Source organism: Puntigrus tetrazona, chromosome 14 (genome assembly GCF_018831695.1).
Source record: "Puntigrus tetrazona isolate hp1 chromosome 14, ASM1883169v1, whole genome shotgun sequence".
Taxonomy (NCBI): domain Eukaryota; kingdom Metazoa; phylum Chordata; class Actinopteri; order Cypriniformes; family Cyprinidae; genus Puntigrus; species Puntigrus tetrazona.
In genome coordinates, this window is record NC_056712.1 from 11160952 (window position 1) to 11175648 (window position 14697).

Here is a 14697-nt window from a genome sequence, read left to right on the forward strand (position 1 = left end):
AATCTTGTACCTTTGTCTTTTTGTATGATTTCCAATACCTTAATGCATCAAATCGAAGTTTGTAAATTGATTCACTTTACAACTGGTTGGTTTGGTTCACAGAACCAAATAATAATTCCAGGAAATGAGGCTGCTAAAAAAAGACCCTCCTTTTTACACTCTATTATATTATAGTGACTGAACTATTATAGTGATGCTTGCCTTTCCATGCACCACAAAAAAATTATGGCAGCATCCACCTTTTCCTGACATAAAAATTTTTAAGGGTATAGCTTTAAAATAGTTTTGCTGCTTGATATAGAAAATTGGTGTCTTATCATGTTATTTTAATAACGTATTATATTAATCATGAACACACTGGTTTGTAGTGCAAACAATTTCACTGCACATTGTTGTTATCCTCCTTATTTACTTATAGCATCTAACGAACCGGAAGCCTGACCCATAGGCTTACTTCCATGTGGAGGAAAAAGATGCATATAGTGCACGGTAAGCAGCACAGCGGATGGCATTCCAGGTGGCACGTCTCTGTCCTCACCTTCCCCTCCCGCCCCTCTTCTCAGGGGGATTCTATGATGTCATGTCTCTGTGTCACCCCCCTCTGCCCCGCCTCTCTCCCTCGGGACATTAGCCAATTTGCCAAAGTGCCTGGGCCCCCCCCCCCAACACCCTCTCACTCACACTCGACCTTTGACCTCACCATTATCAGTGCGGTGTGACACCACAGCGTGACACTTCGCTGAGGCAATGGGCCCGCACGTGCTCGTAACAGCTACAAATCACCAACGCAGCCTCTTGTGTGTGTGGGAGTGGGTGTGAACGAACCAAGGGGGGGGGGTCGTGTGGGTTCGAATGTGTGTAAAATTCTGATATATGGAACACGGGCGCACTAGCAGTGTGTGTGAGTCTGACTAATGTTAGCACATATGTGTGTGGGGTGTACAAAAGATTTAACCTCAGTCAGCAGGGACTTCGCCATCTGAGAATTGTTCTCTGATGATAAGCTGTTTTGCGCGGCTGGTTTTACACACATGCGCCTGCACAAACACTCGCAGAAACTGTCCGTGCTAACTCACTGTACAGATGGACCTGACGGAGTGACACACACACACACACACACATACACACACTTCTTAGAGTGACGCCATCCTCAGCCTTCAGCTGGTGATAAATCATACTACTCTTCCACACTCCATCACGCAAGAGAGAGAGAGAGAGAGTAGAGATAGGAAAAAGGAGAGATGTCACTGGGCAGTCCATCACCTTTTTGTGAAAGAGTCCAAAGGTAGAAAGATGGTGAGGGGGAAACAGAAAAACCGCTAGAGAGACGTTCCATCAGCTCTTTCCAAGGACAGGTGTGCAATCTTGTGAATGTCATAATTGAAAGCTGTTTTTTTCTTTAAGCTGAGCCAGATCGAATTCTTTTCTACAGCCGAGCGTTTCCTGAAAATACCCACGTTGCACTGCTCTGCAGGAGCGCTGTATTATTTGAAAAATTCCCCAAGATAAATATAGGGTTATGTACGGTGTAAGTGGATAGGCAAAGTGCTCAAGAAAAGGATTGTAAAGAAACACATCATAACAAGAGCAAACTACCATGGTGACTTTTCAGTCTGTGGGTTTACCTATAGACATGCCTAGGCAGAATCGGTTTATTTCTAAAAAACAACTTTCTTTGATGCTTTTTAAGAAAAACTGCAAAATGGATTTCAACATGGTAAAATATGTTTATTAATATTTATATTACGGTAAAATTAATATTATGTTCCAGTTTATTCATTCACATGTTGTTCCAAACCTGAAGGATTTCTTTGCTGAACAAATACATTTTTTTAGCAGAATGTTCATGCTAATTGGGTGATGTTAAGCTGTAAAAACAGCTAAATTAGATAACGAAAAAGAATTCATTAAAGACAGAGTTCACTCTAAAATCAACATTTTGTCATCATTTACTCACCCACATGAGTACAACCCAGATGAGATCCAAACCTTTATGAATTTCCTGTTAGCCATCGACTTCCATAGAATTGGTAACCGTAATTGAATTAGTTAACAGGATTCTTCAAAAAATAATTTTTTTATTACTCAGTCTTCAGTGTCACACAATCCTTTAGAAATCATTTCAATAACATTTATTATTATGATCAGTCTTTACCGATCTATATTTTTGTGGAATTTTTTTTTCAGAGATTCTTTGATTAATAGAAAGTTCCAAAGACCAACATTTATTTAATCTTTTGGAACATTATAAAGGTCATTGCTGTCACTTTTTATCACATCAATACATCCTTGTTAAATAAAAGCATTCATTTAAAAAAAGATTCTTTCTGTCTCCTAATTTTGAAAGATTGTGTACATTCAAATACGGCGCGTTTGATGTATCCATGATGCCAAACATCATACGTTTCATCACTGATCACATAACCCAGTAGACGTGAATATATCCAGTGAATGAACAGAGCAGAGAAACCCTACGTTCTTATTGGCATCTGAAAGCATTATCAAATTAGCCCAAATATTTAATAAACAAAGCCTCAAGGGGAACTCTGTGAATAGCGAGCGTTCCAATTCAGATTAGTTATCTGCAGCGATTTCTCTGGATACAGATTCCATGTGGGCCAGTTCGTTGCATAAAACGAGGCATTGAGATCTGACCTCAGAATGCCTCAGAACGGGTGGCATTACCTTTGACCCCGTGCCCTCTGCCACATTGATCTCTGTGCTGATTGGAGCAGGGGTGGGGGGAGAGTTTGTGGCTAAGTGGCAGAAATGAATGGGGTTTTGTTCTGAAAAAAAAGAGAGGAAGGTTTTGGCCTGACTGAGCCTTTGTTCAAGTGCTGCGGTTGTTTTCCCTCATAATTCTATAATGACATCATAATGCTCATAACGATGTCATAATGATAAAAGCCGCCCACTTTCGAATGCGTTCAGAATGCTGCTATTCATCCCAGGTGTCAGTCATATTTCTCCGTTCCTGTTGCTATGCCTCTTCGTTCTCCGTTTTTTGTTTTTTTGCATCTCTCTTTCTCAGTCCTTCTCTGAGTCAGGTAGAAGGGACAGCGGAGAGGGACGAGTGTATGTGTGTTTGTGTGTGCGCTGACAGTTGATTGGATTAGAGAGGGATGCGTTTGTAATCGGGGGGTATTATCTCTGTTCGTCTTGTGCATTAGGGAGCATTAGCTCTCTTGGGATGGGGTGGAAGGGGGGAGGTACTGCTGCGGGGGTACTGTACACGTTACCTGCCCTCCTGCTATCTATCTCCCTCCATCCTCCCCCGGGGGACCTGCAGATAGCACCCATTACTGTCAGCCTCGCCTGCCTCTAATTGGTCCAGATAGGAGCCCGTCGCCGCTGAGGGAGGGGTTTTAGATTCGATTAAGAGTTTTGATATGCCGTTTCTAAATTTTTAATGACCAGTAACTGAAAAACAATGCAGCACATTAAATGCAGCGGGCAACCCAAGATGACCGAGCTGAAACAAAAACCTATAGACATACGAGGCTGGGACGACTGGATGTACAGGATGTTTATGGCCCCCCGGTGCAAATCAGGAGTGTTTTAACAGAAATGTTATGATCACGATGGGAGTTCGCCGAACCCGTAAACTCTTTACTGAAACTAGTGAGCTGCCTTGCTGTCTGCTGCATGCACAGACAGCTTCTTAACTGAAATTGACTGATAATAAGTGACTTGACTTCGTTTTGCATCTACACAGGCCCAAAAAGCTTTGCTGCACAGGAGATTTGAGTTTGGTGGTAGAACGTGGCTAAGCTTAAAAATAACAATAACAATATTGAGAAATATTCAGTCATAAAGTACCCTTCAGTTAGTAAGCATATTTTATTTGCTATTGTTATTATTATTTTAATTGATTTTATTATTATTATTATTATTATTTAGTATTTATTATTATAAGCAAAGCCTGGAACTCAGAACAATCGGAATAATAGTAAAACAAAGAGAATAATGATAATAAAAATAAATAAGAGCAAAAAGATACAAGAAAAATAAATGTTTTTCCAGTCTTTTTATTTTAAAATGTTTAATTTTTTTTTTTAAAGAAATTCTATATATCAGTGCTGTCAAACGATTAATTCCATATTTTGTTTACATAATTTTGGATGTGATCAATCACGATTAATTGTTTAACAGCACTAATATACAGTATATGGATTAATCAATCAGATTCAGATTTTTTTACTGGTCTTATAGCATTTCATTCTGAGATTGGCTTATCTGTGAAAGATGCATGTATTGTTTCCTTTGAACACGGACAGACTGATCTTAAAATGCTTAATTTCGCTGCCTACCATTTTTGCTGGCTGACATTAAAATGCTGTAGAAAGCAGACGGTAAAGTTGGCCTGACCGGAATATGGTTCACTAAGTTTCACACTGAGCTGTCTGTTATTCTACCTCTAACTTTGGACTTTTCCTGTACACTAAAACTCCACGACTAATACTACGGTTTACTCTGAACTCAGTCAGCAGTGTGAACTCCGTACAGTAAAGAACAGGCACAAAGCGAGAACGAGATGTGGTAACAAGGAGAGAGAGAGTCTTTTCAGAAGACGTTTTCTTTAAAGCTTTATTTGTTCCAGCCTAGAAAATGAAATAATGTTCAATCAGCGCTGCGTTCTGTTCTGCGTCTGGGGTCTTTCACTCGTTCGCATTTCCCAGTAGATTCAGACTTTATTTATTCAACAAAGCTCCGGCGCTCTCTGCGGATCGCGAAGCCAATACGCTAACAATGTGCAAAAGAGCTACAACATCTCTTAAATAATGTACAACCTTCAGAGCATCTGAAGCTAATATTCTTCATCTCACGCCTGCTCTCGAGACCCGTGTTCACTTGTCTTTCCGTCCTCATTTATGTTTGCTTTTCCCGGTGCATTTCAACCAAGTGTGTCTGTGTTTGTTTGTGTACATGTGTTTGAATGAGTCTTGCATGTGCTTGTCGGAGTGTGTGTGTGTGTGTGTGTAAATGATGAGTGTGTCAGCGTCTATGTACGGTGGCATGTCATAATACAGCTGATACTCAGGCTATTAACTTGTTGACACTTTGGGGTCAGTTTGACAGAGGCCTAATGCTCAGTGTGACAGAGTGGAACCTCTTCATTATCCCCAATGTAATGGTCTCATCGCTGAGGGCTTTCTTCTCCTCTCTCTCCGTCTCCGTCTCTCTCTCCCTCGCGTTCCCCTCATTCCTAATTTGCAGCCTGGTTCAGTTCGGCAACATTCTCCTTATTTCCTTCACCTATATCCTTCCTTTCCGCTCTCGCTCATCTCTCATTCATGTCTGGTTCTCTTGCTCAGCATCCTGTCCTGGTCCTCTGGCCTTCATTATTCACCCTCCATCTTTCATTTCTCTCCTTTGGTTCATCACTTCATCTTTTACTCTCTTTCTTCCTCATGTTCTTTCTCTCTCTCTCTCTCAGTTGTTCATACATTCACCACCGCATTTTCTCCTTCTTTGCTCATCTATTCTTCATTCCATCTGCAATATCTGAGAGAATCTCACAAAACCGTCAAGAACAAGTCAGAGTCCTATTTCACCCCAAAAAACAGAGGCGATTACAGGCCTTTTGCTAACTTCTGCTAGTTTAACCACTGAACTGCAACCACACAACCTCTCCAAAAACTCATGTGTATGATTTATTAATTAGTAAAACCTTATAAACTAGTAGTTGTCATGGAGAAGGTTCCTGTGGTTTTCGCTAAAATAAAATTTAATTGTTTGATGTTTGAAAATACTAAATAATACTAGATATTATTATTATTATTATTATTATTATTCCTAAATGCTCTATTATTTTTAAGAGATCTGTTAAAAATAGTAATGTTTAGTTGTTTTTAGTGCTGTCGAATTATTAATCGTGATTAATTGCATCCTAAATAAAAGTTTTTGCTTACATAGTATATGTGTGTACTGTGTTTATTTATTATGTATACATAAATGAAAATACTTACGTAAAATATTATATTATACATTAAATATTTGTATATGTCATGTAAATGATATGATTATAATTATAATGTATACTAGTGCTGTCAAATGATTGTGTAGATGCTGTCAGTTTCATCTAATAAAAGTTTTTGTTTTATAATATAAGTATATGTACACATACAATATAGATTTTAAAAATATTTACATGTATATATTTATATTCATATAGTTTCTATTATATTTAAATATATTTAAGATACTAACATAATTTACATCTAATTTATATTTAATCATTTATATGTGCATAATAAACACACACAAATATATTATGTGTAAAGAAAAACGTTTATTTTGGATCCGATTAATCAGTATTAACTGTTTGACAGCACTAATACAAACATATTTTCATATTCATTTACATTCTAGTGTTTGCATTTATATACAGTAAATATACACAGTAGGATATATTATGTAAATAAAGAAATATTTTAGATGTGATTAATCACGAATAATTGTTTGACAGCACTAGGTTTGGTACTATTTATTTCTAATTATTAATATTTTATTTTTAGGCAGACAGTTGGAGAGTTTTTTCTGATTGGTTTAAAAATGATGGGCGGCTCCCTATCACTTTGTTTGGGAAATATTGGTTTTACTGCTTTCAAATTATAGTGATTTGCATAAAAACATTGTATCACAGTAATGATTTATTCTAATGATATAATCTAATGGGTAACAATTTTGAGAGTTCAAAAAATCAAAAGTAAAATGTCTGTATCCATTACGGTAATGGGATTTTTGTGGGAAAATGTGTTTAATTGCCATGAAAATAATGGCTTAAAAATCTTAATGGTCCTTAAAAATCGGCTTGATTTTTCTTTATTCAAAATGTATTTTGCATTTTTTTTCTTTTGCTTTTGGGCCAAAATGTAATCTGGATATGTTTTTGTGAAATCTCCTGCTCATTTTCTCTCTCTCTGTGTGTCTGCAATTTTGACCCGCCTCCGTTTCCACCTTCTTTTCCCTTTCAATTTGTATTCCTCCTCTCCACCTCCCTCCTCTTCTCTAATTCTCTCTTCTCTCCCCTCCCTCTATTTTTTCCACTTTATTACTTTCTTCGATTATCCACTCCTATCTTCCCCACTCAATACTTTCATTTCATGCTCCTCTCCTCTAATCTTTCACCCAATTTCTCCCTCGTTTGCTCTTGTCTTCCTGTTTTCTCTGTTTTAAGAGGGTGTCCCATGCTTGCCTCACTCTGTCTGCTTCTCTTTCACAGTCTTCTCAGGTTTTCTCACCTTATTCTTATGTTTTCTCTCTCTTTGGGAGCTCCAGTCAGCTGAAAAGCTCCTCTGTGTTCACCGACTTTACAGGTGAATTTCTCACATATCTGGGTCATATTTCATCCCAATATTGAAAGAATAAAATAAGATAAAACTAATATTTTGCAAGAAGCTTAATGAAAATTAAGCCTGTTAAGCACTATTAAGTTTTTTTGATGGGGACCTGAAATAGAAATAAATAAATATATGAAAAAAAAGTTCGGATTTTGGGTGCAATTTGACCTTGATCACAATTCTACACACACACACACACACACACACACACACACAAGTATTACTGTCAAAACGATTAACCATGATTAATCACATCCAAAATAAAAGTTTTTGTTTACATAATGAATGTGTGTACTGTGTATATGATATAGTATATATTAATACAAATGCATGCTTATATTTAAGATAAATATTTTATGTTTATGTATAATGTAAAATATAGGAACATAAATATATAAATGCATCTACATGTAAATATTTTCAAGATATATAATTTATGCTTTTGTAGTTATGTATACGTAATAAATATGCAAAGAAAAACTGTTATTTTTGATGCGATGAATCATTTGACAGCACAAATAAATATATACGTTTATTTATAACTATTAATCGCATCCAAAATAATATAAGTGTGTGCACTGTGCATATTTATTATGCATACACATAAAGTATATATCTATATGTATGTACTTCTTAGTTTTGGGTAAGCATGGTATTTTTTTTTCTGAATGAATAAATTCTAAGTAAAAAGTTTAACAGAACACCATTTTTTTTATTATTTGCTTTCTAACATTATAAAGGTTTTTACTTTTTATCAGTTTAATGCTTTTGGATAAAACAAATAATTTCTTTCCTTTTTCTTCAAAACTATTAAACGACACTACTTATTTCCAAATTTGATCATAATATAATAATAATAATAATAATAATTTTAAATGTTTAATAAAATAATAATAAACAATCACGTTTCGCAGTATTACTCAAATGAATGCAGCTTTATAAGAGACATCTCTTTAAAACAATAAAAAATCTTAAAAGGCGATCACAGATTGTGCTTCATGCCGTCTTGAACAGTTTTTGTAAGATTCTCTCGACCATTTCTGCTTTACTGCAATCCCCAGTTTCCCAGGGGAAAAACTGAACCCAGTCTGCTGAACTGACCGGGAAAGGCTTTTAACTTGGGAAACCTTTTCACATGCCACAACATGCACACTTAAGAAAAAAAATGATGGCATAAACAATTGAAAACATGCTGTCTTGGCACAGCTCATACACTCACACACACACACTTGATCTCTTTTCATCTGTGCTCTATCATTCTGTCATAGCATCCCTCCATCTCTGCAGGAGTGTATTTGCTGATGCCTGCAGACGTAATTTACTACGCCTCATTCCCACATGCCGGCTGACTCACAACTTACTCACCGCAAACTTACCTTCATAAACGCTGCCCTGTGCGTGTGCGATGGCAATCACTTAAAAGGACGTTCAGTGTGAGCCCACTGGGTTCTCTGTGTTATTTTACTTTATACATGGTTATCCAAATAGTAGTGAACGTAACAATACCTGACATGCAGTAACAGTGGAGAGAAGAACGGAAAAAAATTTATTTTTTAATTTTTTTTTTACAAATATTAAAATAATATTGAATTAGGACACATCTACTAATCTAAAGAAAATTATTTAGAGGCCCAATTATTTTAAGGTCCAATTCCCTCTATTAACAAACCATTAACTATCACTTTGCCTCAGTAAACCTCTAATTGGCTGTTATTTATAGTTAATACGGTAGTTGTTAAGTTTAGGTATTGGGTAGGATTTAGGATGGTGCTTTATAAGTACTAATAAAAATTTGAATAATAGGCAATAATAAGCAACAATTTAGTAATGAGTAATAGTCCCTTTATACTAACATGTTATTGAATTGAGTTTATATATATATATATATATATATATATATATGTGTGTGTGTGTGTGTGTGTGTGTGTGTGTGTGTGTGTGTGTGTGTTTTATAGTTTTTGCACTTTAGAGCTCATAGAGATCTTGCAGTTCCATTAGTTTGAGACATTCTCTTCTGAACAAGGAGAACTAACTAAAAGTCTCTTTTTCAATTCATTTGATCTCAGTGCTGTCTAGCTGAATCAAATTAGATACAGTTTCAAAGATAACTCCTTTTTGTTTGAGTTTATTTGTGCATTTTACCACAAATAAACACGCACATATGCTCAGACATCATGTACAGCTGCACAGATGGCTACATTATCCCAATATGATCACATGACTTTGACAGACCACACCAGCGAGTTAGTAGACGATGTTTTCATTGACCAATCAGATGGCCTGACTTCCCTCCTGCTCCCCAACCTCTCTGACGCCTGTACAGCCCTGTCACCCCCTCCCCATACATCATGTGGCGGTCCGTCTGGCCGTCCTGCATGCGCGAGTCATAAATGTAAAGATCAGAATGGGTGACAGTCTCACGGCCCTGCGGTAAAAACCTTGCGGCAGTGATGGATGTGGACTCCTAAGAGAACATCAGCCAGCAGCTATCAATCAAAAGCCCAACAGGAAACAGCAGTTCTGCTTGACATGGGCTTTTGTGCTACAAGACTCTAATTATAGGATGAGAAACAGGAGAAATCAGATCACTCCCAACCAAAGATCAGCAGTTTTCTATAGGTGGTGAGTTTATATATATATATATATATATATATATATATATATATATATATATATATATATATATATATATATATACTGGGAGGAAGAAACATTTTAGTTTATCATGCATATTACAAGCATAGTAGCTGTTTATAAGTATTTATAAAACACATGAGTTTTATTGCTTTGTTCTATGACTATATTATAGATTCCTTAATCCACCCCATACCTACTTACTATTAACTATTAATGAGTAGCCAATTTGTTTAATGAGATAAAAATTGTAGTTAATAGTGAGAACTGGTTTCCAAACTCCAGTGAGACTTTTTGAAAGTAGTATTATAAGGCTGCATTTATTTGATCGAAAATGCAGTAAAACTAGTAATATTGTGAAATATTATTGTTGTTGTTGTTGTTGTTGTTATTATTATTGTTTTATTTTTTAGATATATTTTAAAATGTTTTTTCATCAGTTCTCCAGTCTTCAGTGTCACATGATCCTTCTAAATTCATTTTTATATGCTGATTTGCTGCTCAAGAAATATTTGTTATTATCTCTGATAAATTGAAAGTTCAAATGTATTTGAACTTTGTATGTAATTTAAAATTTAAAATAGAAATCTTGGTAACACTTCACAATAGGGAACACTTATTAAATATTAACTATGACTTTTCCCACAATACATTCATAATTGGCTGCTTATTAATATCAGATGTAGAATAAGGTATTAGTATGTGCTTAAGTACTACTACAAATGGCTGTAGTATTCTAGCAATATGCATGCTAATAAGCAACTACTTAAGAGACTTAAAATTTTTTATAACATTATGCATGACTTTTGAACAAATGAATGAATTGTGGCAAAAAAACCTAAATCAACAAATTAATTAATTAGTTAATAAATTAATTAAATGATCCCATATGTTTTGCAAAAAATGATATATGCGTGATTTCTGTGCCACTAGCATCAATCACCTAACAGAGTTGCATGAATAATAAAAGTTTTCTGACAGGTTTCTTCCCATTGGCTGGACAAAAAATAATAAATCTAGGTGTGCATAAAATTGTTTATGAATAATTGTCTACTTGAAGTCCTGGTCCAAAAAATGTGCAAAAAACTGCAAAAATCGGTTATATTTATGATAAAAAGGACAACTATTGCCAAAACTTTACAGAAAAAAAAATATTGTAACATTTTAGGTATTATAGATTCAGCTTACATGTACAAAAATAAATAAAAATGAATAAATAAAAATCATATATTAACCGATGTAATGATAATGCAGAGTTTGCAAGTTAAAAAAGGATATTAATTTACCCTTCCACAAATTAAGGCCAGGAAATAGTCCTACATTGGAGCAGAAAGTTATTAAATGTTGAAAAGTTATTGCCTTGTTTTGTATATATATATATATATATATATATACACACAAATATCTAATGTTTAAATCAAGATATATACCATGAGATAACATTATATAATATGAAAATTAAACAAAAAAACTAATATCTGCCAACTGGGAAAAAATAACTTAAGTAAGTTTAATTTAAGTTTTTTTTGAAAAGGTCATTTTTCTGACCTCATTGGCAGATATTTGTTTCATTTGTCCATCCTTCCATTTTTGTTACTTTGTCTCATAAAGGCTTTAAAATGTCTTGCGTTTACCATCACAAAACCCGCGGAAAGCGTGCAATGATTATGTCAGAAAAATGAGACTGTATTCACAATTCGGTATGTCCAATCCGACACAGTTTTGCTTCTCAAGTAAATATGTCTTGTTGTAAGGGTGTTCAGATGCATTACTGTAAAACAAGACAAAAATACTGATTAAGAAAATGCTGTTTCACAGCGCAAACGAACAGAGACGGCGCATTGATATGCTTCCTATGTGTGTTTATGCCCGCTGTACAGCGCCAGCCATATGTCAGCATTCTGTGGTCACATCTGTCGAAGGGGGCACTCACAGATTGGGAGTGTGTGAATGTGTGTGCATAAGAGAGAAAGAGAAATAGAGAGAGAGAGAGAGATTTCCGAGCCCTATACGCCTGCCATATCTCATATTCATGTCTCTTTCTGTCACCTGTTCATTTGTATGGCTGTGACAGATCTCATTATGGCTTTGGCACCGCTTCAGCCCGTCTTGCCAATGCAGCATTCCGGGATGGAATTTTGAACGTGTGCACTTGTTCTGCATCGCGTGCGCACGCACACACACACACTCCCGCCCGCTTCACCAATTACCGCCGTTGTCCGCTGCTACAAACATGACAGAAACAATAGCATTAATTATCTGTACACAGATAGCGCGGCTTGAGCGTGTCGACGGAGACGGCGTCAGTTGCTGAGAGTGTTTTAATTGTCGATTAGCTAACGAGGGCCTAATTAACGGGAAAGAACTATTAGTACCATCTGTCATGCGAATGTCAGGGATATTGTCATGCCGCAAGATGTTGATTAGTAACAATGTGCTTTTGACCCGCAGGCTGCAACACCTCCAGGTAGGGTTAGTCTTAATGACAAGGTTAACCTGCTAACAGAATGTCATTGTTTGGAGTGGGTTTAATGGCACTATCTAAACATAATATGGGTACAGTGATTGTAGGGCAAAGGTCATTGCAGGGGCTTGAGCAATATTCTTGTTTACGTAATGATTTTTGAACTTTACAGAATTTCCCATTGAAATGTTTGTGAATGGTGTGGGAAAATGGATAAAAACAGAAATGGATAGTTAGCACTAGGAAGTTTATTTTCATTAAGTTGCGTTTTGTAATATTTATTTAGTATTTATTTATTTAATTTTTTTCCATGAATTCATTAATTAATTCATTTCTTAATTTATTTTTCATTAACTTTATTTATTTTCATTTTTAAAATGTATTAAGTTTGTCATTAGTTAAACTTTATTTGTTTTACTAACTTAATTAATCTAATTGCTATTGTCCATTTTTCCATAGTAATTAATTCATGTTTTTCTTTATTATGTTTGCTTTTATTAATGAATATTTTTAAATGATTTTATTCTAATTTATTGTTATGAATTAATTAACATTTATTTTCTATTTTCATTATTTTTCATTCATAATTTTATCATTTTCTATTAGTTACTTTAAAGAATAGTTCACCCAAAAAATTTAAATTCTGTCATCATTTACTCTCCCTCGAGTAGTTCCAAACCAGTATGAATTTCTTTGTTCTGCCGAACACAAAGGAAGATATTTAAAAAAAAAAATTGTAAGTTTGTAACCAGACTGTTTTGAGTCAAAAAAATACTATGCAATGCACACACACACACACACACACACACACACACACAAATATGTGTGTGCATTTATTAGGTGATTAATTGAACTCCTTTTTTTTTGCTGGGTTCAAAAACTACTGTTAAGTATCCTTAAAGCTTATGTTATGCAGATCAGTGCATTAACTAAATGAAAAAGAAGTGTTGCTGTTGTTTGGTGTATTTAAGTATATGGTTAGGACCAATTATCCTTCACATACTAAAAGAATCGTTAATGGAATCATTAAGGAGCTGTAACTGTTCAGTGGATTCAGAACCAGAATCGTTAAATTCTTCACGATTTCCCATCCCTAATGGCAGCGCTGGTTAAAAATCATCTCTGACTTGCTTTTTTGGGAAATGTTGTGAAGTGCAGCGTCTGGTAATGTGTGTTAAGGTAATGGCTGTTAACGCAGCGTTCTGCATTGTGAAGAGCGCATTTGATAACGTCAGACGGATAATGTATGAAGTGTCAGGGAAGATGATTTGCTCTCTTCTCATCTCTCCGTGCTGCATATGGCCCTTATTGATTAAGATTAAACCCTCATCCTTTCTGCTTATTAAAATATTGATCAGGGAGCAAAGAGCGGCCGACGGGGGAGTCCAAAATGGAACTGTGCGTGCGTGCGTGCGTGTGTGTGTGTGTGTGTGTGTGTGTGTGTGTGTTTGTGCGCATGAGTGTGTGAGTGAGAACGAAAGAGATTTTTGAGCAAGTATCTGCATGTAATGTTGTTGTCAGCTCCTTTTTTGTTGTAGGACAATAAAATGACACTTATTAAAATGGTGTTATTAATTATACAGCGAAAGCTAAACAGATGGGGATGACAGTGATAAACAATGCAGCGTGTGTGTGTGTGTGTGTGTGTGTCTAGAGAAGTGTGAGAAAGTGTGAATGTGTTATTGTGTGTCTGAAGTGTGATTGGGTGTTTAATGTATATGTGTTTGTGTGTCAGACACTTACGAATCAGTACAGTGGTATTACCATCATTTTTAGGACCTTTGATGATATGATTTTCAGATATGCATCATCATAATTCCATAGATTTTCAGACATAAAACCATGGATATTCCTTGTTTTTTTAATTTGTTACCATAGTATTTTTTAATAGCATCATTTTTTAGATACATATCATGTTATATTAATGGTCCCTTAATTCAAAATATTACCATGTTTTTGTGCGTAATAATATATTTATCAAATATTACCCAAATATTATATTTATATATCTATAATCTATTTTTTATTCAACAAGAGCGCATTAAATTAATCAAGATGTTTATTAATTGTTTATTTCAAATAAATGCTGTTCTTTTAAACTTTCTTTTCTGGAATTCTAAAACCTTATATTCTGCCATCCCGAAAAAAGCATGTTGGAATGACACATGACAGAATGAAGGATCATGTGACACGGAAGACTCTGGAAAGTTCTGATTTGGCTCACAGAAACAAATAACATTCTAAAATAGTTTATTT